The sequence below is a fragment of the Marmota marmota genome, unplaced genomic scaffold (genome assembly GCF_001458135.2).
Source record: "Marmota marmota marmota unplaced genomic scaffold, marMar, whole genome shotgun sequence".
NCBI lineage: Eukaryota > Metazoa > Chordata > Mammalia > Rodentia > Sciuridae > Marmota > Marmota marmota.
The window spans coordinates 29,028,470-29,052,488 of NW_026000068.1; the positions used below are offsets into that span (position 1 = coordinate 29,028,470).

General features: G+C 36.9%; 1 pseudogene; it reads right to left on the bottom strand.

The window, feature by feature from the left end:
* Window positions 1-4,308: 4,308 nt before the first annotated feature.
* Window positions 4,309-6,575, bottom strand: LOC107146346 (annotated as a pseudogene).
* Between the last annotated feature and the right edge of the window lie 17,444 nt (window positions 6,576-24,019).

Consider the following 24,019-nt stretch of genomic DNA (forward strand, 5'->3'; position numbering starts at 1 on the left):
AATTGACAGAAATTGACTGTGTATGAAGAGTAAGGAAGAGAAAGTTGATGTTGATTTTGTACTATTTGAACTAACTAAGGAAGTAATGAGATAAGAAATAAAGGAAAATACAGGATTTAGGGATTAAGCAGTAAAGGATATGATCAGCTTTGACATAGTGAGTTTATGGTCTGCAGAACATCCAAATGGAGATGCCTGGTTAGATAAGCCTGAATCTCAGAAAAAGGATGGCAGATGAGATCAGTCTGAAGTTATTTACAACATGGACAAGTTCATGATAGAGGTGTGAAAGTAAAATCGCCTAGATAAATGCAAAATGAGAAGAGAGGAAAAACTACAAATAGATAAGATAAGCTGCCACTTTAAATAAGAGTAAAGGAAGGCAATTCCTTTTTATTGGTGGACATATGAAATATAACTAAAATATTATTCTAACTGTGAATTTGGGTCATTGCCCCAAATAAATAAAAAATTTATTTGTACTGTGAGTTTACCAAATAAATTGTACTTTAATTATTTGTGTCTGTTGTTGTTAAATACTTTTATTCCAATTTAAATTTCAATCTATGATTTCATTTTCAGCTTAAGGTCTTTTAAAATCTAATTATTATTTTGGCTGAATTAATTTTCCAAGCATTTCAATTAGTCTAAGATTAAAGCCCTAAATCCCTAATAACTAGTAATGGAGTTTTAAAATTTTGAATAGCTCCATTAATGCACTCAAATCTGGGAAAATTTGGCTTTCTAAACATTACATTATTCTGTGCTTTTAATTTCAATTGCATAACTTTAATAGCTATATCCATTTTTATTAGTCACAAGTGCACATACATTCATACACGCACACATAGGTATGTTCCCCTGAGGATATTTACTATGGTTAGCTTCAGGAAATTGGTGAGACTACCAGAAGAAGGGAAAGACCCAAACATCTGGGTAGCAGTGGTTCTTGAGCTGTGGGCACATTCATTCTTTTACCATGTATTTACTGATTCAGGCATTTTGTTAGTGCTGTGAATACGGAAAACAGAAGAGAACAGATATTTACACAGGCCCATTCCTTCCAGAATTTATAGCATATCTACTTTGACCTCTGCCCAAGCTTCATTGAGATATGATTGACAAATGAACACTATATGTATTAAAGGCCTACAGTGTAATGATTTGGTATTTATACACATTATAAAATGATTACAATCAATTAAGGTACTCATCAGGGCATCTCACATAGTTACCTTTTCTTCTTTCCCCTTTTTTTTCTTTTGTAATGAGAATACTTAGGATCTATTGTCCTAGAAAATTTCCAGTTCACAGAGAATTATTATTAACTACAGTTATCAAGCTTACTTTGAATTTTCAGAGGTTATTCATCTTTTAAGTAAAATTCTATATCCTTTGACCATCATTTCCTCTTTGCTTTCTTGGGAATCCCTATTTCACTTCCAGTTTTCTTTCTTTCTTTCTCTTTTAAATATTTATCTTTTAATTATAGTTGGACATAATATCTTTATTTTATTTATTCATTTTTATGTGGTGCTGAGGATCGAACCCAGGGCCTGGTATGTGCTAGGCAAGCGTTCTACCACTGAGCCACAACCCCAACCCCTATTTTATTCCCAGTAAATATGACTTTTTTTAGATTCCCAATGTAAGTGAGATCATGTGATATTGGTCATTTGGTCCCTAGCTTATTTCACGTAGTGTAATGCCCTCCAAGTTTGTCCATGTCACAAATGGCAGAATTTCCTTTTCTGAATGGCTGAATAACATTCATTTTCTTTATACATTCATCCCTTGACTGGTACTTAGGTTGTTTCCATATTTTGGCTATTGTGAATAATACTTCAATGAATGTGACAGTGCAGATGTCTCTTTGAGATAATGATTTCCTTCCGTTTGGATATTTCTTGCCAGCCTATCTACTTTATGAATGGAACTGAAAATTCTTTTACAAGTTCTCCCCTGAAGTATAACAATGAGATGGCCCAGCACTTTTCCAGCAGCTACTTATGGGGCACAGCATGGTAACTTGACTTTTTAATTCTATCATCTGCAAGAAGGCTTGTTGAAAGGCTGATTTCTATAGCCTACCTCTTGCCTCTAAATGCTGAAAGTATTGGCTTGAGCTGAGATCAGCAGCTATGGAATGATTTGTCACTGGACCCAACAGGTTAAAAGCAAAGATAGTCCTAAGAATCTTTTTGAATCACTTACACATTTCTATTCATGACTCTGCCTCTCCAGTGTTGAATATTCAAAAAAATAGCTGAAGCAGGAGGAAAGCAGATGTGAGGTGGTTGCAGTTAACTGAAAAATGACCGCACTTTGAACCCTATAAACTGTGGTAAGAATTCCAAGGCATTCACTGACATTCAAATGTTGATCTCAACAGAATTCTGCAACTCGGCTTTAAAAAATTTGACTGACTTAAGGTAATCAACACTGTTGTATGTTGTCTATATTAAATATTGGTATTTATGGAAATGTAATGATGTTAATGGATAAAATGAAAAGGAACTTTAAAATTTTGTATTTAATCCTTTGGTTGATCTGTTAAATAGTATTTATTATGTCTCCAATTATAACATTTAGAACAGGAAACACCTATAAAAATTTTCATATTAGTTTTCCTTTGTCAAAATGTAGAGAGAGAACTTTTGGGTAAACATGCAATCACTTTAATCAGAAACATTCCCAAGCATCAAATAAATGAATGTTTTCATTGCCCATTATTTTTTACATTTGTCAGGTAGTAGATCTGAAAAACACAATTAGAAAATTTAAAAATGCTTGAAATTAGAAGTGCATATTGTTATTAAACTGACCTGAGAACATTATGATTTTTCCTCAGGGGCTCACTATTATGCTTCAGTACCTTGATAGAACATAGATGTTAGGTTGTTATTAAATGCTGACAGAAAAGACTGTTGGTTTAAAAGCTTCCTTAAGAAATCTGTCTATAATTTCTGCTAAGATTTGACAGAGTTTCATGACATCAGAACCACCAAGTTCATTGAAATTCAACATTGGCAGAGTTTCTTGCATGCGCTTCTCATTTAGAGATAACACATGTGTTTCCTGACACAGAGATTCAAAATGAATATCGCAGGAAGGAGAAAAAACAGAAACTACCAAAAAAAAAAAAAAAAGAATAGTACAGTTCATTCAAAATAAAATCAAGGGCAATGGAACAACTACCTCATTTTAAGTGTATGTGTGTATGTGTGTGGGCGGGGGCAGATTTAATTGATGGATAACAAGCTTTTTGTACTCAAGTTCAAACAACTTGTCTTTTTTGTCGCATCAAAACAGTACCAAATGAATTTTATTTATTTTATTTAAATTTTTTTCCATTAGAGCATTACAACTTTAAAAAACATTTGCTTCTAGTAACAATTCGCAGGGAACAGGCGATTAAAATGATGGCTTTTAAAATTCCGAAGTTGTATTCAGGGTTATAAAGAGCCCTGCCATGCCTCTGTTTCATCCTCTTGCTTATGGAGAAAGGGAAAGGTAGGGGAGGAGAAAAGAAACCACCTAAAATTTGAATCAGAAACTGGAAATATTAAATTGCTGAGAGTCTGTGCAAATTTCACTCAAGGTTCTGTGTCTTCCAGTTGAGACTCAAAAAGCAAAAACGACAAAAAGGATTTGTAAGAGGACAGGGTGAGGACTCTTAGACTTTACAAACAGGCTCCCTTAATAAATACTACTGAGTGGGTGAGAAAGAGATGATACCCTGCACAGGACTCTGGGAAACACCGTGGAGGGTCTTGATGAGGAGAGCCCCTGAACACTGCTGTCCCCACAGGGAGGCTTCCTTGGGGACAGACAGGCCTGGCCTTCACTCCTGGCCCTCAGTGCAGTGAGTACTACACAGGCTCTGGGGATGCCCCTCTCCCTCTAGACCAGAGAGCACTCAGGAGAGCTGACCTGGGACAGGGAATGGCTTCACCTAACTCTAATAAGGGACCTGGAAATCAAAAAGCTAAGTGTGGTAGAGGACAAAAACAAAAATCTCTGGAGGGTAATATAAATACAATCTGGAGGCAATATTTATTCATTGAAACTATGTCTTGTAGTTTACAAAGATGATAATTAACAACGAAAGTATAATTGACCTTAAAATCCTGAGATTGAGGCTTCACACCATCTTCAGAATCCTGAAGTATGCTCCATGTAAGGTATAGGGCTGTGGGCACAGATAGGTGTGCAGAGCAGCACCTGTGACCATGTAGGATTCCAAGGCCAAGAGGCTCCACAAAGCAAGCTTCTGTGTTCCTCTGGAAGTCCTACTGCCCAGCCCCGTCATCCTATTTTCTTGTCCCCCAAATTCCATCTCCAAAGAAAGTGCTTGGTTTGTCTTTGAGAAAATCTGTTCTTGAAAGCTTTAATTGACTTGGCATCATTGGTGCAATATTCTTCAGAGTTGGTTTCCTAAGAACATAGGAGACAGTGCTACTGACCACCTGTGCCAAGTGGGCACTGCTGGTGCTGGGGCTATCGTAGGCCAGCTCCTCAAAGCTGGGGTTAAAGCTGCTGCTGCTGGCAGGAACATGGCTGCTTCCTGTGGTGTATGGGGCTGAGTTAATCTTGACTTTCTCAGGGACAGCTGCTTCTCCTTTTCCAAACTTCTCCTGCTTCTGTCGGACATCACGAGGTGGCTTGGCCACAGAGTTGACAAAGGCCATCTTTGCTTTTCAGTCTTTGGGCTTACTGACATGTGCATTTGTCAGCATTCATAGCCACTGCTCTCACACATCCTGAAGCTGCAGGTACTTATCCCACCAGGACTAATACTCTCCCAGTCTTTCTTCTTTAAAGACTTGGTGACAAATGAGCTTTCCATAGTTGATCTGTGCCTTCAATTAATACATGAATGTATTCCTCTATGCAATATAGCTGATCAGGTATATACCTCTTAGATGTATTGCTTATACAAAGTCATCATTTTGGGGAGATAGGCACACTTGCAACGGGAATACACCTGCATTTTGGAATTCATTCTGCGTCCAGTGAATCCAGTTCCTTCTTCTTCCCAGGGGTGAAGAGAATGCTTTTCACTTTGGCTGGAAGGAGGGCATCAATTCACAGGAAGGAAGTGGACAGTAATTGGCCTGCATGGTGGGTAAGGTGAGACCTGACAATAATGGCAGTGCATTGGTGGGGACCTTTCTCAGCCTGACTAAGTCAGCTCCAGCCAGCTGCAGCTTCTCAGACCTGCTCTTATGTGCCATGGGTAATTTCTGAACTGAGTCCAAGTTTTGACTAGTGCTTTTAGAATCACTTTTTAAAAGTCCTTTGTCTCCAAGTGCGGGTGGCTGGAGTTTTCACAATTCTTCTCTTTCTTCTTCAGTTGGTCATGGAGGAGGTATGAGTCAAAAGACTTGCTGAGCTGCTCGAATTCATCTTCTTCATCCTCTACCTCAGGGAGTGAACCCAGGGACTTTCTATCCAAATTAGAAATCTTTACTTTCTTTTTCTTGAGCCTTTAGGTTGTTAGAAACCTTCTTTTTGTTTTGGGCAACAGGTCTGTGGCTCCTTTGCCTGTGTCTATGCTGTCCACACTTTGGTTTGTGCAAAGTCCTTTGCTTTGGCTTCTTAAGGTGGTTGTCTGATACAACCTCTGAGGAGGAGGAAAACTTCCTCCTGAGTCTGCCTTCTCTTTTCTCCTCTTTCTTGGCAGCATTAGAAGGTGGTTTCTCTTTGACATGACCCCCCTAGGAGTAGTCTTTGGGTCTCCTCTTTTGAGAGGTCCTTGCATGGCTTCTCTCTGCCCAAAACAGAGGCCATGATATCACCCTTGGCTTCTATGGGGTATTTTTCCTTGTGGCAAGATCTGTGTTCTTTGTTTTGATTTAAGATCCCTTTTCCCTGGGGTTCACCCAGGTGTTGTTCTTGACTAACTCCCAGTCTATCCTGAAAGGCATTATTGTGGCCTTTTCCAGGCTTCTGGTGTGGAATAATGGACTCATGGTCCTCCTCTGGTGACTGTAATTGTCTGTGTATATCCAATGAGGACTAGTGTAGGATGGAGGGGACCAGATGGTGGCCATAGTCAGAAGATTCAGGGTCTGAAGAGTAGGTAGGTGACATCCTGAGATACCTCTTCCTTTCATCTCTCCTGTCATGACTAAGACATTTTGTGAAGTCATTCAAACTCTGAGAGTTTCTGTTTCTTCTGTCTATGGCCAGGACTGTAGGATCAGCTACCTGAAGCCTTCCAGTTTTCTTGATAGTCTCCTTCCATCTCCTTCTCTCGCTGAAGAACATCCTGAGGGCACTTTCAGAAATTGCTTAAGTCCTGTTAATCAGCCCCAGTTCCTTCCACTGGGCCGCTAGGTCCCTGGAAAAGCTTCCAATTTGCTCATGTTTTCAAAAGCTATTTATTGTTTTCCTGACCCCAGTCTCCATAAGAAGGTCTCCTGTAATAGTCAAGGTGGAGAGTTTCTTTAAACATTTCAACAGCTTTTTAGGGTTTGGGTTTGCAGCCAGGCGTGCCTGCAGCTTCTCCACAACTTGGAGCACCAACTCCACCACCATCGCTGTCACTGGCCTGGCCTCCTGGCCAGTACTCCCAAATGAATTTTAAAAGTAAAGAGTAATAACTCAAATTGCCCTAGTGTTGATTTTTCAACCTTACTAATTCTATGAAGCATGATTCAAACTGTACCTGTCTCACAAGTACCGCCTTTTCAAATGCTTTTACAACTGTTCTGATACTCATGTCTAAGAGTTTTCCAATCTATTGAGTTCTTCCTCTTTCTATCCTTATGTGGACCCATTTATTTAATTTATATAAAGAGTCACTTTAAGGTAAACTTGAATCTAAGAAAAATAGATTCAAGTTGACAGCTCCCAAGTATGAACTTATGTACATTTGAAATAAGACTGAAAAATAATCAGAAAACATCCCCCCACTGCCTCAATAGGTTTTCAGGGGAAAATAATATGGAAAAAATTGTCTTCCTTTTATTTATTTATTTATTTATTTATTTTTTAATTTTTTTATTGGTTGTTCAAAACATTATAAAGCTCTTGACATATCATATTTCATACATTAGATTCAAGTTGGTTATGAACTCCCATTTTTACCCCAAATACAAATTGCAGAATCACATCGGTTACACATCCACATTTTTACATAATGCCCTATTAGTAACTGTTGTATTCTGCTACCTTTCCTATCCTCTACCATCCCCCCTCCCTCCCCTCCCATCTTCTCTCTCTACCCCATCCACTGTAATTCATATCTCTCCTTGTTTATTTTCCCATTCCCCTCACAACCTCTTATATGTAATTTTGTATAACAATGAGGGTCTCCCTCCATTACCATGCAATTTCCCTTTTCTCTCCCTTTCCATCCCACCTCATGTATCTGTTTAATGTTAATCTTTTCTTCCTGCTCTTCCTCCCTGCTCTGTTCTTAGTTGCTCTCATTATATCAAAGAAGACATTTGGTATTTGTTTTTTAGGGATTGGCTAGCTTCACTAAGCATAATCTGCTCTAGTGCCATCCATTTCCCTGCAAATTCTATGATTTTGTCATTTTTTAGTGCTGCGTAATACTCCATGGTGTATAAATGCCACATTTTTTTTATCCATTCATCTATTGAAGGGCATCTGGGTTGGTTCCACAGTCTAGCAATTGTGAATTGTGCTGCTATGAACATCGATGTAGCAGTATCCCTGTAGTACGCTCTTTTAAGGTCTTCAGGGAAAAGTCCAAGAAGGGCAATAGCTGGGTCAAATGGTGGTTCCATTCCCAGCTTTCCCAGGAATCTCCATACTGCTTTCCAGATTGGCCGCACCAGTTTGCAGTCCCACCAGCAATGTACAAGAGTACCCTTTTCCCCACATCCTCTCCAGCACTTGTTGTTGTTTGACTTCATAATGGCTGCCAATCTTACTGGAGTGAGATGGTATCTTAGGGTAGTTTTGATTTGCATTTCTCTGATTGCTAGAGATGGTGAGCATTTTTTCATGTACTTGTTGATTGATTGTATGTCCTCCTCTGAGAAGTGTCTGTTCAGGTCTTTGGCCCATTTGTTGATTGGGTTATTTGTTTTCTTATTGTTTAATTTTTTGAGTTCTTTGTATACTCTGGATATTAGGGCTCTATCTGAAGTGTGAGGAGTAAAAATTTGTTCCCATGATGTAGGCTCCCTATTTACCTCTTTTATTGTTTCTCTTGCTGAGAGAAAACTTTTCAGTTTAAGTAAGTCCCATTTGTTGATTTTTGTTATCAACTTTTGTGCTATGGGTGTCCTATTAAGGAATTTGGAGCCCGACCCTACAATATGTAGATCAAAGTGGCAGGATATAAAATCAACACGCATAAATCAAAGGCATTTCTGTATATCAGCGACAAAACTTCTGAAACGGAAATGAGGAAAAACACTCCATTCACAATATCCTCAAAAAAAATAAAATACTTGGGAATCAACCTAACAAAAGAGGTGAAAGATTTATATAATGAAAACTACAAAACCCTAAAAAGAGAAGATGAATACATATTATTATTAAAAGAGAATGATGAATACATATTACATACCTATTATGGGTCATGCACTGTGTTGTATTTCTAAATAAAAATAAAAACCAGGCACATGGACTGTCATTGAATCTTTGTGCACCTGCCATGATTTTTCATTTTCTTGTATGTCACCTATAATCTCTGACTTCCAAATATGCATAATGATAAGTTAATTAATTTCAGGTTATAGGTATGGCTGATAGCTGCATTCTAAATGCTAAACTGGGAATATTGAGAATGAAATGATAGCTGATGGTATGGAAACAAATGGATAAAACATTTGCATTTGTGACTGTCCTACATAAACTGAAATTTATAGACTCTATTCCAAATAGGCTTTCAGGGGTAATGCTCTTTAAGTTTGTGTGTGTGTGTGTGTGTGTGTGTGTGTAGCTATAAATATTAGAATTAAGACAAAAAGGCCCATTGCATCTTTGAAATCTCTCATGTCAAAGAGCCCAGCTTTGGTTTCTATTTTGCACTTCTAAGTACTTTCTAGATCCTTTGCAATGCCTTGCCTGCAATGTCTGTGCTATTCTTGCAGTTTATCTGTGCCTTTCTTGCAATTTTATTTCTAATTAGTGGTTGCCTTCTTGCAGCTGAAAGCCCTTTTTGCACCTTGAAGGGTTATGTGAACTTAATGAAAATATGCTGATTCAAGTTAAAGACGTTTGCTTGTATGAATAAGGGCACTGAAGGTTAACCCTGACCTTCTCAGAGGAAAATTGCTGTACTGTGTTTCAGTTAAGATCATGTATTACCATATTTCTTTCAGCTAAATCGGGCACATAATTTCAGGGTGAAAAGAACTGTTTTCTGTAGAGTCACCTGAACATGAGTTGGTTTAAAAAAATTGCAAAAATAAATCCTCTGCAGCAATAACAATACCAGGATAGTATGCCGCTGTGTTATCAGGAGCCACATTGGTTCACAGGACTTGCCCTCCTGTTTGTTTCTTTCTGGCCAACAAAATAATGTCCCCTCTGGTAATAACTTCTGAAATTTATGTATCTTGAAGTACTCTGTAGTGGACACTGTGATGTGCTGCCAAAGTCCCTGTAGGGAGCATTTGTGGTCCTGATGCTGGAAGTGCCACAGATGAGATTTCAGCTTGCAGCCCCTTCCAGGATTGTCCCAATTGTATTGTGGTGCTGCCCAGGGACATGCTTTTCCCAGCAGCAGCCCACATCAGATGAGCCATCAGTGAGGGTGGCTGAACAAAAGGTTTGCTCCCTTCACCCAACTTGAAGCTACTTTGAAGGTAAATGTAGCTTCAGGGTGGCCTGTGAAAACATTCAGGAAAAGTACAAGAAACACCCATATCATCTTCACTTAAGTTCACTGTTATATTTGCTTTTTCTCTGTATATATACACATGAGAATGACTAAAGGTTCAGAAGTTTCAGAAATTGTGAGGCATTACCCAGAAACACATATGCATTCATTTTTTTTTAAGAATAAGGACATTCTCCCATTAATCACAATCATATTGTTATTCTCAAGGCATGTGACACTGACACAATCACCTAATACAAAATAAATATTCTGATTTTCTCAGTTGTCCCAATAATGTCTTTATTTTAGTCAGATTTTTTACTGCTGTGACTAAAAGATCTGAGCAGAATAATTTTAGGGGAGGAAAAGTTCCTTTGGGGGCTCATGGGTTTAGAGGTCTCAGTTCATGGACAGCCAGCTCCATTCCTTGGACTGAAGATGAGGCAGAACAACATGGCGGACCAGTGTGGCTGAGGGAAGCAGTTCACATGGTGACCAGAAAGCAGAGAGACTCTAATCACCAGATACAAATATATACCCCAGAGCCACACTCCCAATGCCCCACCTCCTGCAGCTACACCTTATCACTTCAGTTACCACTCAGTTAATCTCTGTCAGGAGATTAACTCTCTGATTGTGTTAAGGCTCTCACAACCCAATCATTTCTCCTCTGAACCTCCTAGCATTGTCTCACATGTGAGCTTTTGGGGACACCTCACATCCAAACCTTAATAGTCTTCAATAGTTGTTTTTTTCCCACTGGAAATCTATCAAGGATCAAACACTGCATTTGTTTGTCCCTTTAGTCTTCTTGAGGCAGTAAGACTCCTCACTTCCTTTCTGAAAAACAAAACAAAAACTTATTGTGACATTGACATTTCAAAAAATAGTTCATCCCAATTGTTTTGTATGCTATTGTACAATTTTGGTTTGTTTGTTTCCTCATAATTAAGTTCATATTCTACATTTTTGGAAATAATATGAAATATGTGATGCTTGTCCTTCTCAGAGCATTGTATTAGAAGGCATGGAATGTCACCCATTTTTTTTTTTGGTATTTTTTTTTCTGTTTAATTTTTAGGAAATTTTATATATCAGATTATGACTTTACTATATGTATTGCAAATGTTCTTTATTCATTTGCTTTTCTAATTTGCATATAACATCATTTTTGCCATGCAAAATATTTTAGCCAAAATTAATGATATTTTGCTTTCATTACATCTAGATTTTGAGTGTGATGGAATCTAATTATGCATTCTTCAAATATTTATGTTCTTTCAAGTCTTTGCTATATATATATTATGATAGTTAATTTCATGTGTAAATTTGGCTGGGCCATGGTTGCCTAGATACTAGGTCAAACTTTATTCTGATTGTTTCTATGATATATTTTTTGAATGAGATTAATATTTAAATCAGTGGACTTTGAGTAAAGTAGATTGCCCTCCATAGTCAAAGTAGGCCTCATCCAAGGCCTTAAGTGCATGAAGATCAACTTTCTTGCAAAAATGAATTCTGCCAGCAGGATGCCTTTGACTCAACCACAGTTCCTTGCTGAGTCTCCAGCCTGAAGGCCTACATCTTTAGATTGGATTTGCCAAGCTTCCACAATTGCTTGAGCCAATTCCTTAAAATAAATATCACTATACATATGACATCAATCATTTCTCAGTTTTTATTGTCTACAAAATTTTCATCTGTAATTGAGTTCATTTCTAGGCATTCTGTTCTGTTCCATTGGCCTATGAATTCTTGCAAACACATTTCTTTTTAATTTTAAAAGTGTAATAATATATGTTTTCATTCTTGCTTTTGCTCTTCTTTCCTGCCCCCAACATTTTATCATGAAATCTTTCAAATGTTCAAAAACGTTGAGAGAATTTTACAGTGAACACGAATATACCACGACCCATAGTTTATTATTAATTTCCTTCTAAACTTAATTGGTACACAATTATCCAATTAACCATCCCTTTTTTGGGCCATCTTATTTTTTAATGTATTTCTAAGTGAACTGCAGCTATCAGTGTCATCCTCTGTAATTTTTCAGCACCTATATTTTCAAAAAGAGTTAGATAATTGTTGGGGTTCTACTTTATCCTCTTAAGTAAATTTGTATAGAATGGAATTCATACATTCTAAATGTTAGATCCATACACCTCACAACCCAGGCAAGTTTTTTCATTCTATTTTCAGTAAATCCCCACTCATACTATTGCCTCAAAGATATTTTTTCCACCCTAAATTAATCTTGCTTATTCTAGGTCTTCACAGATATGCAATCATACACTAAGTATAATTTTATGTAAGATTTCTTTCACTCATCAATATATTCTGAGAGTAATTTATATTGTGTGTATGAGTAATTGACTTCTTTAACAGCACAGTAATGTTCTATTGTATAAATATACTGTAATTATCTTTTACTGATGGGCACTTGGACTGTTTCAAGTTTGGGCAATTATACATTAAGCATAATGTGAACACATTTAACTAATTATTTTGAGGACCTAACTTTTCAATTCTCTTGGCAAAACACCTAGGAGCAAAATTGTTAAAACACATATGTGATGCAGCCAAATCAATGTTTACAGCAGCTCAATTCACAATAGCTAAGCTATGGAACCAATCCAGGTGTCCTTCAACAAGTGGATGAATAAAGAAAATGTAGTACATATTCACAATGGAATATTATCCAGCCTTAAAGAAGGATTAAATTATGGCATTTGCCAGTAAGTGGATGGAACTGAAGACTATCATGCTATGTGAAATAAGCCAATCCCCCCAAACCAAAGGATGAATGTTCTCTCTAATAGGCTGATGGTGACTCACAATAAGTGGGGGTAGAAGGGGATGAAGGGAAGGGAGGGTGGATATGAATAGGAAGGACAGTAGAATGAATTAAACATAATTTACTTATGTTAATACATGAATACATGACCAGTATAACTTCACATCGTGTACAACCACAAGAATGAGAAGTTATAATCCATGTATGTATGATATGTCAAAATATATTCTACTGTCATGTATAACTAAAAATAACAAATAAAAATTTTAAAAATAAAAATCACAGGATATTACTTACCTTTAAAGAAGAATGAAAATATGGTATTTGCTGGTGAATGGATGGAGTTGGAAACTATCATGCTAAGCAATCCCCAAAACCAAAGGCCAAATGTTTTCTCTGACATGTGGATGCTAATTCACAATAAGGGATGAAGGTGCTAGGGAAGAATAGAGTTACTTTGGATTAGTTAGAGAGGAGTGAAGGGAGGGAAAGGGGTATGCAGATAGGAAAGATAGTAGAATGAAGTAGACATTATTATCTTATGTACATATATCACTGCATGACCAATGTGATTCTACACCGTGTATGATCAGAAAAATGAGAGATTATACCCCATTTATATATGATATATCAAAGTGCCTAAATGCATTCTACTGTCATGTAAAACTAATTAGAACAAATAAAAAATATAAAGAAAAAATATTTAAAACAAATAGGGATGTGAACTATTAGTTCTATACTAAACTCCTTTAACTAATGTATGCAAGTTTCAAATGCTTAACCTTTGGTGTTGATCATTTTAATTTTAGTTGATCTAATAAAAAGACAGAAATAGTTGCATTCTTATTTGTTAAGTTTTAGGTTTACTAGCTTTTATTGAATTTTCCACCATATGAACTTTAGAGTAGAATTGTTTAGCTTTAGAAAAATATCAGTAGATACTTTTTTGGTACCATATTAAATTTATGTTCCTTTAGGAAAATAAATATGTGAACAATTCTTTTTAATGACAAGGGATGTTCATTTGTTCTAGTCTACTTCTGTCTTTCAGGAATGTTTTAAAAGTTTTCTCTTTTTTCCACATTTCTTATTGGGTTTACTCCTAAATATTTTATTTTTTTGTTACTATAGTAAACAGGTTTTCTCTTTCGTTGTATGTTCAATTGACTATTTTATTTCTATATGCATATAATTTAGATGTTAATATATGCTTATATGTGTTTCATATTCGTTTTAATTCTTGATGAATAATATTTTATTGTATAAGTTACCCTTTTCATCATTCTCTGGAAGTTTTTTGATATACTATAATCATTTGTGAATAGAGAAAATTTAAGTGTTTTTTTCCTCCCAATTCCAAGGATTCTTAATAGTTTTCAGTTTTCTGATTGCATTGGTCCTCACCTATAATTAAATGTTAGATAGTGATGATAATTATGGAATCCATATCTTGCTCTTGATTTAACAATTATTATTTTCCCATTCAGCAAGACATGAACTTTAGTACTGACTAAACAAGTTTAGGTAAATAGATAATACACTTATATACATTTCTCTGATATCTCACACACACTCATTTCCCACATATCCCTACATATATATTTATATGTATATATATTTATAATCTCCACCTATTTATGTAATCATGTTAAGGAAGTACAAAATATAATATTCTATTTTTACTATTTTATCAGATACTGACATTTTGTCAAAACATTTTAACATCAAGGGAAAAGTGTTTTGAGAAATACATTAATGGTTAGTGATTTTCTATTATCAAATTATTCTTTCATTCCTAAATTAATTTGTACTTGGTATGTGGTATGTTAGTCAGCTTTCTGTTACTGTGACAAAATACTTGAGAAAATTGAACTTACAGGAGAAAAGGATTTTGGCTCATAATTTCAGAAATTTCAGTCCATGATTGCTTGGCTTCATTGCTTTGGGGCTGAGATGAAGCCACATCAAGGTTAGGAGCACAGGATGGAGCACAGTTGCTCATATCAGGCACACCCTCAATGATCTCATGTCTTTGTACTCTGTGCCACTTCCTAAAAGTAGCACCAGTGAGCACCAGGACTCCAACACATGAGCTTTTGGGGGAACATTGAAGGCCTAAACCATGACACCTGGTTATGATATATTATTTTCTTAATTGAATTCTGTGTTAATTTTTTTAAAGGCCGAATGTTTTCTCTAATATGTGGATGCTAATTCCCAATAGGGGGCGGGGGGCACTAGAGAAGAATAGTTACCTTAGATTAGGTAGAGGGAATTGAAGGGAGGGAAGGGGAGAGAATGTGGGGATAGAAATGATAGTAGAACGAAACAGACATCATTACTTTATGTATACATGAGACAGTATGACCAATGTGATTCTACAACATATACACTCAGAAAAATGAGAAATTATATCCCATCTAAGTATGATACATCAAGGTGCATTCTACTATCATGTAAAACTAATTAAAACTAATTAAAATATTAAATAAATATTTAATAGGACTTTTGCTTTGATATTAGTAAGATTTAAATTTTAGTTTTTTTTCTTGTGCTTTGTCATATTTGCTGTTATAATTAATAATATTTTTGCAAGTATTTTTTCTTTATTATACACCATGGAATAGTTAATAAAATATTGGCATCATCTGGTTTTAAAGTTTAATAAAATTCATGTGTAAAGACATTTTGGCTTAATATTTCTTTTCTTTTTTTTTTTAAGAGAGAGAGAATTTTTAATATTTATTTTTTAGTTCTCGGCAGACACAACATCTTTCTTTGTATGTGGTGCTGAGGATCGAACCAGGGCCGCACGCATGCCAGGCGAGCGCACTACCGCTTGAGCCACATCCCCAGCCCTATATTTCTTTTCTTTATAAGTATTTCTGTTTATAAATGTATGCAACGTTGATTATTATTTTGAAATTCAGTGTTTAAATTTTCAATCCTAGTTGTTCTTTCTCTTTTATCTGAAATTTGATTAATAGAAACTAAACTTTAGTAGGTATTAGGGACTTTCACTTTTTTTTTCCTGTTATGTTCTACTGTTATTGCCTAGTGATCAGAAAATATATTTTGTATTAAATATACTCAAAATTATTGAGGTTTTCCTTGTGTCCTTATGATCAGCAGAATTTTTTTTTTGTGTAGGTTTCATGTTTAATTTACAATTAGGTATATTTCTGTCATCAAAGTTCAATCTTATATAAGGTACTCATAGGTGTATATTATCGTTTGTGTTTATAGGTCATATATCCTTACATATACTTTGTACCCACGACCAGCTTTTCATAAATAAAATTGTAGGTTGAAGTCTTCCATTATTTGCTTTATTTTTTCCTTGTGTCAAGACTCAGAAAATGATACCCCAAAGGGAAGGCCTCAGAAATAGCCTCAGAATGAAAGTTTCTTCTGACCTCCCCCCCCCCAACATTGCTCACCCTTTATTCTTCCCCAAGGCAAAAGCCACAGAAATTAGAATTCTTTTTTTTCCCAAAGCAGGTCATTGAAACCAGAATACCACCCCCCCTTTTTTTTCAAAAACTAGCTGTAAAACCTAATAATATTGCTATAACTTTCTCTTGAATTTCTGTGTAAAAGTTAGTCATATAGATACTCTTTGACATATCTTGTTAGATCGTAGGTTGTAGTATCTTCTGTACTCTGGAAAAAAAATATGCTGCACAAAAAGGCCAAGTAGAATTTGAATGGACAGACTTTGCTGAGTTCCTCCCTGCCGGCCCATTACCCTTTATGTCCAGTCATACTTCTATACTGCTGTCCATGCTTCATCAAACCTAAAGATAAAAGTGGACAGTTCACCATAAGTCTTCGGACCTTCCATCTGAAGGATCCCATGTCACATAAAAGTATGATCAATTAAAGTTGTTATGCTTTTCTCTTGTTAACCTGTCTTTTTTCACAGAGATGTTGTCTAGGACCCCTGATGATGGACAGGAAAAAGTGGGACACCCCCCAACATCTTCCCACTTCTGCACTTGAATATCTTCTTTGTTTTTGCTTTATACAGATAGCTGCTATGTTGATACCTTTATTTAACTGTTATGTCTGCTTTAAAATTTGTGACATTAGCAATAAAACTCTTCTTTGTAGCATTTACCTATCATGGAACACCACAAAAAATAAATTTGTTTAGTAATTCTCAAACTCCTTATGCATTTTCTAAATAGAAATCATTTATTTTACCTACATTTTCAAATTGACCTGCTATGAGTTGGCTAAATTTATATCCTGGTAGTCTTTTCATTTCCTTGGTATTTCTGCTTATTTTTTTATATTTTTAAAATATTGTTTTTGTCCTCAGTTCAACCTTGTCTTGTCTTGATTGCTGATCTAACTTTCTTCTTACTTATAATTGTGTTTTATATACTTTCCTGGTATGTTCTTTTCTTTTCTTTTTTTGTCCAAATATTTATTTCATTGTACACATTAATTATATGGAATAATGGGTTCATTGTTATATATTTGTACAGATCCAACATACTTTATCATTCCTATTCCCATAACCTCCCCATTGCCCTCCACCTCCCTGATTCCCTTTTTCTTCTCTAATATTCTCTCTTCTACTCCCACTTTGTCTCTTATCCCCTAGATTCTGCAGATGGAAACATAACATGACACTTGTCTTTCTGAGGCTACCTTATTTTGCTTCATGTGATAATCACCATTTCATCCATTTTGCTGCAAATGATGAAATTTCCTTCTTCTTTATGGCTGAATAATACCCATTGGAATATATACAACATTTTCCTTATTCACTTTTCTGTTGATGGGCCTATTTCCATAACTTGGCTATTGTGAATTGTGTTACGACAAATATGGTTATGCAAGTAATGCTCTCCAGGATGCTGACTTTAATTCCTTTAGGTGTATAGGTACAGGTTGCACAGGGGGGGGGTCACATGATAATTCTCTCTCACGTGTTCTGAGGAACCTCCATGCTGAGTTCCATAGTAACTGTACCAATTTACATCCCACCATCAGTGTATGAGGATTCCTTTCCCCTACATTCTCACCAGCACTTAATTGTTTTCTGTATTCTTGACGATGGCCATTAGGACTGAGGTGAGCAGCATTCTCCATGCAGGTTTGATTTGAGTTTTCCTGGTGGCTAGAGATGTTGAACATTTCTTCATGTAATTATTGGCAATTTGTACTTCTTTCTTTGAGAAGGGTCAGTTCAGCTCATTTGTCCTTTTGTTGATTGTGTTATTTGGTTCTTTGTTAAGTTTTTTGAGTTATTTATATATTCTGGATATTAATCTTCTATTGGAAGAGTAGATAACAAAGATTTTCTCACATTCTGTAGGCTATCTCTTCACCATTCTCTCTCTCTCTCTCTCTCTCTCTCTCTTGCAATACAGAAGCTTTTTAAATGGATGTTATTCTATTTGTCAATTTTTGCTATTATTTCATGAGTTATTAGAGCCCCATTAGGAAGGCGATGCCTGTGCCTATGTCTTGAAGTATTTACCATATGTTTTCTTTTAGCAGTTTCAAAATTTCAGATTGTGTACTTGGATCTTTGATCCATTTTGAACTAATTATTATGCAGTAATCTTCTACATATGGATATCCAGTTTCTCCAGCACGATTTGTTAAAGAAATTGTCCTTTCATCAACATATTTTTTGGCTTCTTTGTCCAGATTCAGATGGTTACAGCCTCCTGGATTTATTTCTACATACTCTATTCTGTTCCATTGATCTATATGTCAATTTTTATGTCAGAACTATGCCATTTTTTTGTTATTATGGCTTTTGTAGTATATTTTGAAATTGATTATTGTTACATCTTCATCATTGCTTTTTTTTTTGCTCAGGATTGCTTTGGCTATTCTGGGTCTTCTGTGATTCCATGTGAATTTTTGAATTGTTCTTTCTAGTCTGTGAAGAATGTTCTTGGTTAAAGGGTTTTACATTACATCAGTAGATTGCTTTTGGTAACATGGCCATTTTAATAATATTAATTGTGTTAGTCAGCTTTTCATTGCTATGACCTAAATACTTGACGAGAACAGCGTAGAGGAGAAAAAGTATTTTGGGTTTCTAGTTTCAGAGATTTAGTCCATGGTTGGTAGACTCCAATTTCTCTGGGCCAGAGGTAAGGCTCAGCACCCCTATAGAAGGGCATGGTGGAGGAAATCAGTTCAACTTGTGACAGCCAAGATGCAGAAAGAGAGAGAATGCAAGGATCCAGGTATAAAATATAAACCCAAAGGCAAGCCACCAGTGACCTACTTCATCCAGCTGCACCCTAAATGGCAATAAGTGTTACCCAGTACAATAGTCTTTTCCAATTATTAATCCATTAGATGTATTAATTCATCAAATAGATTAGGGTACAGCTCTAATCATTTCACCTCTGCACATTAACATAGGAGCTTTAGGCAAACACCTCCCATCCAAACCATAACATAAATTCTGATGATTCATGAACATGAGAGGTCCTTCCATTGTCTAGTGTCTTCTTTGATTGTTTTCTTCATTGTTCTGTTCTGTCATGTTATTTTCAGTGTTTCTTGAGATACTTTTTTTTCTTAGGTTTGTATCCATTCTATGCATATAGTTGAGTTTTGCTTTTTCAACCTGACACTCTTTTATTTTATTTTTAAATAGGCATGTGCTTAGCCTATCTGTATTTATTGAAGGAACATATTTATTTGGTCCTAGTTCTTTCATCATACTGTGTGTTGCACAATCATTTTTTATGGCTTGTTTGATTTGTTTTGTTGTTATTATCTATTTTTCCCTCTTGGAGTTCTTTGTCTTGTGTGTGATTTTTTGTGATAATTCAGAAACTTCTATAGTAGCATTTTTTCAGTTATTTTCAGTTCTTATAGCAATTACATTTATAACATAATTTCATGTAATCTACTTACTACTATGCATCTTCAGACAGTAACTATTGAATCTCCATTTTGAACGATGACAAAATTGTTTTAATTCTCTGATTTCTCTTTATATGAAGTTACAGATGAACACTCCTTTTCTTAGTTTTTATATTATATGCCATTAAATATTTAAATAAAAATATGCCTTTAGTATATTTTTTATCAGTTTTAAAAATTATATATCTTAATCACTATCTCTTAAAGATGAGAAAATATATTACTTATATAATAGTCCTTATACTACCCCCTTTTTCCCTTCTTTTGTCTCCAATTTTCAATCAATGTACTTTAACCTCATTTTGTTTATTTATTTTGGTTTGGGACATTTTCTTTTGACTTTGTAACTATAGCAAATATGGTTGCTTTTAACACATTTTTTCAGCTGTTGGGTCTTAGTATTGCAGTTAAATGAGTTCAGTATTCTACCCAGTCCTGTTCCTATAGTTTCTTTATTCATCTTTTGGTTTTCTTTGTTATTTTCCTTCAGGGATCTTGGGAATTAGAAATCCCACTCACGTACAAATTTCTGTCTTTTCTCTTTGTTGGCATCTAAAGTTTCCCGATTATAGACTCGGCGACTGTCGGCTGCCTGCACGCGGCCCCCGCGTCAGGGCGGATAGCCTCCGAGGCGCAGCGCAGCAGGAGCGGTGCAGGGACTCTAGGAAGAGGTCTCTCGCCAAGCCTTCATGAAATAGTGAACCGGGAGCTGAAACCAACCAGAGACAGACCAGTCCCACCTCTCCCTTCGGACACTCCGGCAAGGACCCTGGGGCCTGCCATAGCAGAGAGGTGACATCACCAGAGTTCTGCCGACAGAATTCCTTCCCAGCGGAACCCACATTAACAGCACATAGAGGGCAGAAGCTCGGCTCGGAGGGCACAGCTCCGCCTATTGGAAGAGAAGAAAATGGGATTCAGCCATAGAACAGGGGATGCCAGCATGGCAGAGATCTGATGTCATCGGAGAGGGGCCGAGGAGAGAACTTCATCGGTGCCAGCGGAGACGGAAACAGTTGGTCTCCTGGTAGGGAGGGTGAGTCACAGATACCTGAGTGTCTCTCGCTTTGTCGACGAGCCAGAGGGGAGGAGCGGGGCCGCCGCCCATGCCCGCAAGGTAGGCAGACCTGCGACCAACCTGCAGATCAGGCCCAGCGGTCTGCGGGCGTGGTAGGAGGGGCAGGGCAGAGCCGCCGCCCGCGCCGGCAAGGTAAGCAGACCTGCGACAGACCGGCGGATCAGGCCCAGCGGCCTGCCAGCGTGGTACACACTTCACCCCAACTGGAGTAGGGGCAGAGCAGAGCCTTCGCCCGCGCCCAGATCAGGCCCAGCGGCCCGCCTGTGTGGTGGTCAAGTGACCCCAATTGGAGTGGGGGCGGAGCGGAACTGACACCCGTGCCCGCAAGGTGGGCAGACCGGCGACCAACCTGCAGATCAGGCCTAGCGGTCCCCGGGCGTGGTAGGAGGGGCAGGGCAGAGCCTTCGCCCCCACCTGCAAGGTAGGCAGACCTGCGACAGAATGGCGGATCAGGCCCAGGGGTCCGCGGGCGTGGTAGACACCTCACACCAATTGGAGGAGGGGCAGAGCAGAGCCCCCGCCCGCACCTGCAAGGGAGACTTTTCAACTATACAAGAGCAATATAAATATATAGGGGGGGAAAAATTTCAAAAACACAACAGTTTCACCAAGAAGAAAGAAACGCAAGCAGTATGAAAAGACAAGGAAAGAAAGGACTACAAGCAATGCAGGTCAACTCAACTTTAGAAGAGGTAACAGCTGCAGCAGATGGAATGTCAGATAAAGAATTCAGGATATATATGCTTCAGATGATCTGGAGTATCAAGGAAGACATTAGACAGCAAAATCAGACAATGAAAGATCACTTCGACAAGGAATTACACAAACAAATCCAGGAAGCAAAGGATCAACTATACAGGGAGATAGAGGTTATAAAAAACAAACAAACAGAAATCCTAGAAATGCAGGAAGCAATAAACCAACTTAAAAACTCAATTGAGAATACTACCAGCAGAGTAGAACACTTAGAAGATAGAACATCAGACAATGAAGACAAAGTATTTCAACTGGAAAAGAACATAGACAGCTCAGCAAGACTGTTAAGAAACCATGAGCAGAACATCCAAGAAATATGGGATAACATTAAGAGACCAAACTTAAGAGTCATTGGGATACAGGAAGGTACAGAGCTCCAAACCAAAGGAATGAGCAGTCTATTCAATGAAATAATACGAGAAAACTTCCCAGACTTGAAGAATGAGACAGAATCCCAAATCCTAGAAGCCTACAGGACGCCGAATGTGCAAAATCATAAGAGATCCACACCTAGACACATTATAATGAAGATGCCCAACATACAGAATAAGGAGAGAATTTTAAAAGCTACAAGAGAAAGGAAGCAGATTACATTTAGGGGTAAGCCAATCAGGATAACAGCTGATCTTTCAACACAGACTCTGAAAGCTAGAAGATCCTGGAATAACATATTTCAAACACTGAAAGAAAATGGGTTCCAACCAAGAATTGTGTATCCAGCGAAATTAAGCTTCAGGATGGAAGATGAAATTAAAACCTTCCACGATAAACAAAAGTTTAAAGAATTCGCAGCTAGAAAACCATCTCTTCAAAACATCCTCGCCAAAGCATTACAGGAAGAGGAAATGGAAAATAACAATGAAAACCAACAGTGGGAGGTAGGACAGTAAAGGGGGGGAAAATAATCAAAGAGGAAAACAAACCATGTTTAGTAACAGAAATAAACAAATATGGCTGGAAGAACAACCCATATCTCAATAATAACCCTAAATGTTAATGGCTTAAACTCACCAATTAAGAGACACAGGCTAGTAGAATGGATCACAAAACAAGACCCAACAATATGCTGCCTACAGGAGACGCATTTGATAGGAAAAGACATACATAGGCTGAAGGTGAAAGGTTGGGAAAAATCATATCACTCATATGGACTTCGGAAACAAGCAGGAGTGTCCATACTCATATCAAATAAAATAGATTTCAAGCCAAAGTTAATCAAAAGGGATAAAGAGGGACACTACATACTGCTTAAGGGAACCATACACCAACAAGACATAACAATCATAAATATTTATGCCCCAAACAATGGTGCAGCTATGTTCGTCAAACAAACTCTTCTCAAGTTCAAGAGTCTAATAGACCACCATACCATAATCATGGGAGACTTCAACACACCTCTCTCGCCACTGGACAGATCTTCCAAACAAAAGTTGAATAAGGAAACTATAGAACTCAATAACACTATTAATAACCTAGACCTAATTGACATATATAGAGTATACCACCCAACATCAAGCAGTTACACTTTTTTCTCAGCAGCACATGGATCCTTCTCAAAAATAGATCATATATTATGTCACAGGGCAACTCTTAGACAATATAAAGGAGTAGAGATAATACCATGCATCTTATCTGATCATAATGGAATGAAACTGAAAATCAACGATAAAAGAAGGAAGGAAAAAGCATACATCACTTGGAGAATGAACAATAGGTTACTGAATGATCAATGGGTTATAGAAGACATCAAGGAGGAAATTAAAAAATTCTTAGAGATAAATGAAAACACAGACACAACATATCGGAATCTATGGGACACATTGAAAGCAGTTCTAAGAGGAAAATTCATTGCTTGGAGTTCATTCCTTAAAAAAAGAAAAAACCAACAAATAAATGATCTCATACTTCATCTCAAAATCCTTGAAAAAGAAGAGCAAAACAACAGCAAAAGAAGTAGAAGGCAAGAAATAATTAAAATCAGAGCTGAAATTAATGAAATCGAAACAAAAGAAACAATTGAAAAAATTGACAAAACTAAAAGTTGGTTCTTTGAAAAAATAAACAAAATCGACAGACCCTTAGCGATGCTAGCGAAGAGAAGAAGAGAGAGAACTCAAATTACTAGCATACGGGATGAAAAAGGCAATATCACAACAGACACTTCAGAAATACAGAAGATAATCAAAAACTATTTTGAATCCTTATACTCCAATAAATTAGAAGATAGTGAAGGCATAGATAAATTTCTTAAGTCATATGATCTGCCCAGATTGAGTCAGGAGGATATAGACAACCTAAACAGACCAATATCAATTGAGGAAATAGAAGAAACCATCAAAAGACTACCAACTAAGAAAAGCCCAGGACCGGATGGGTATACAGCAGAGTTTTACAAAACCTTTAAAGAGGAACTAATACCAATACTTTTCAAGCTACTTCAGGAAATAGAAAAAGAGGGAGAACTTCCAAATTCATTCTACGAGGCCAACATCACCCTGATACCTAAACCAGACAAAGACACTTCAAAGAAAGAAAACTACAGACCAATATCTCTAATGAACCTAGATGCAAAAATCCTCAATAAAATTCTGGCGAATCGGATACAAAAACATATCAAAAAAATTGTACACCATGATCAAGTAGGATTCATCCCTGGGATGCAAGGCTGGTT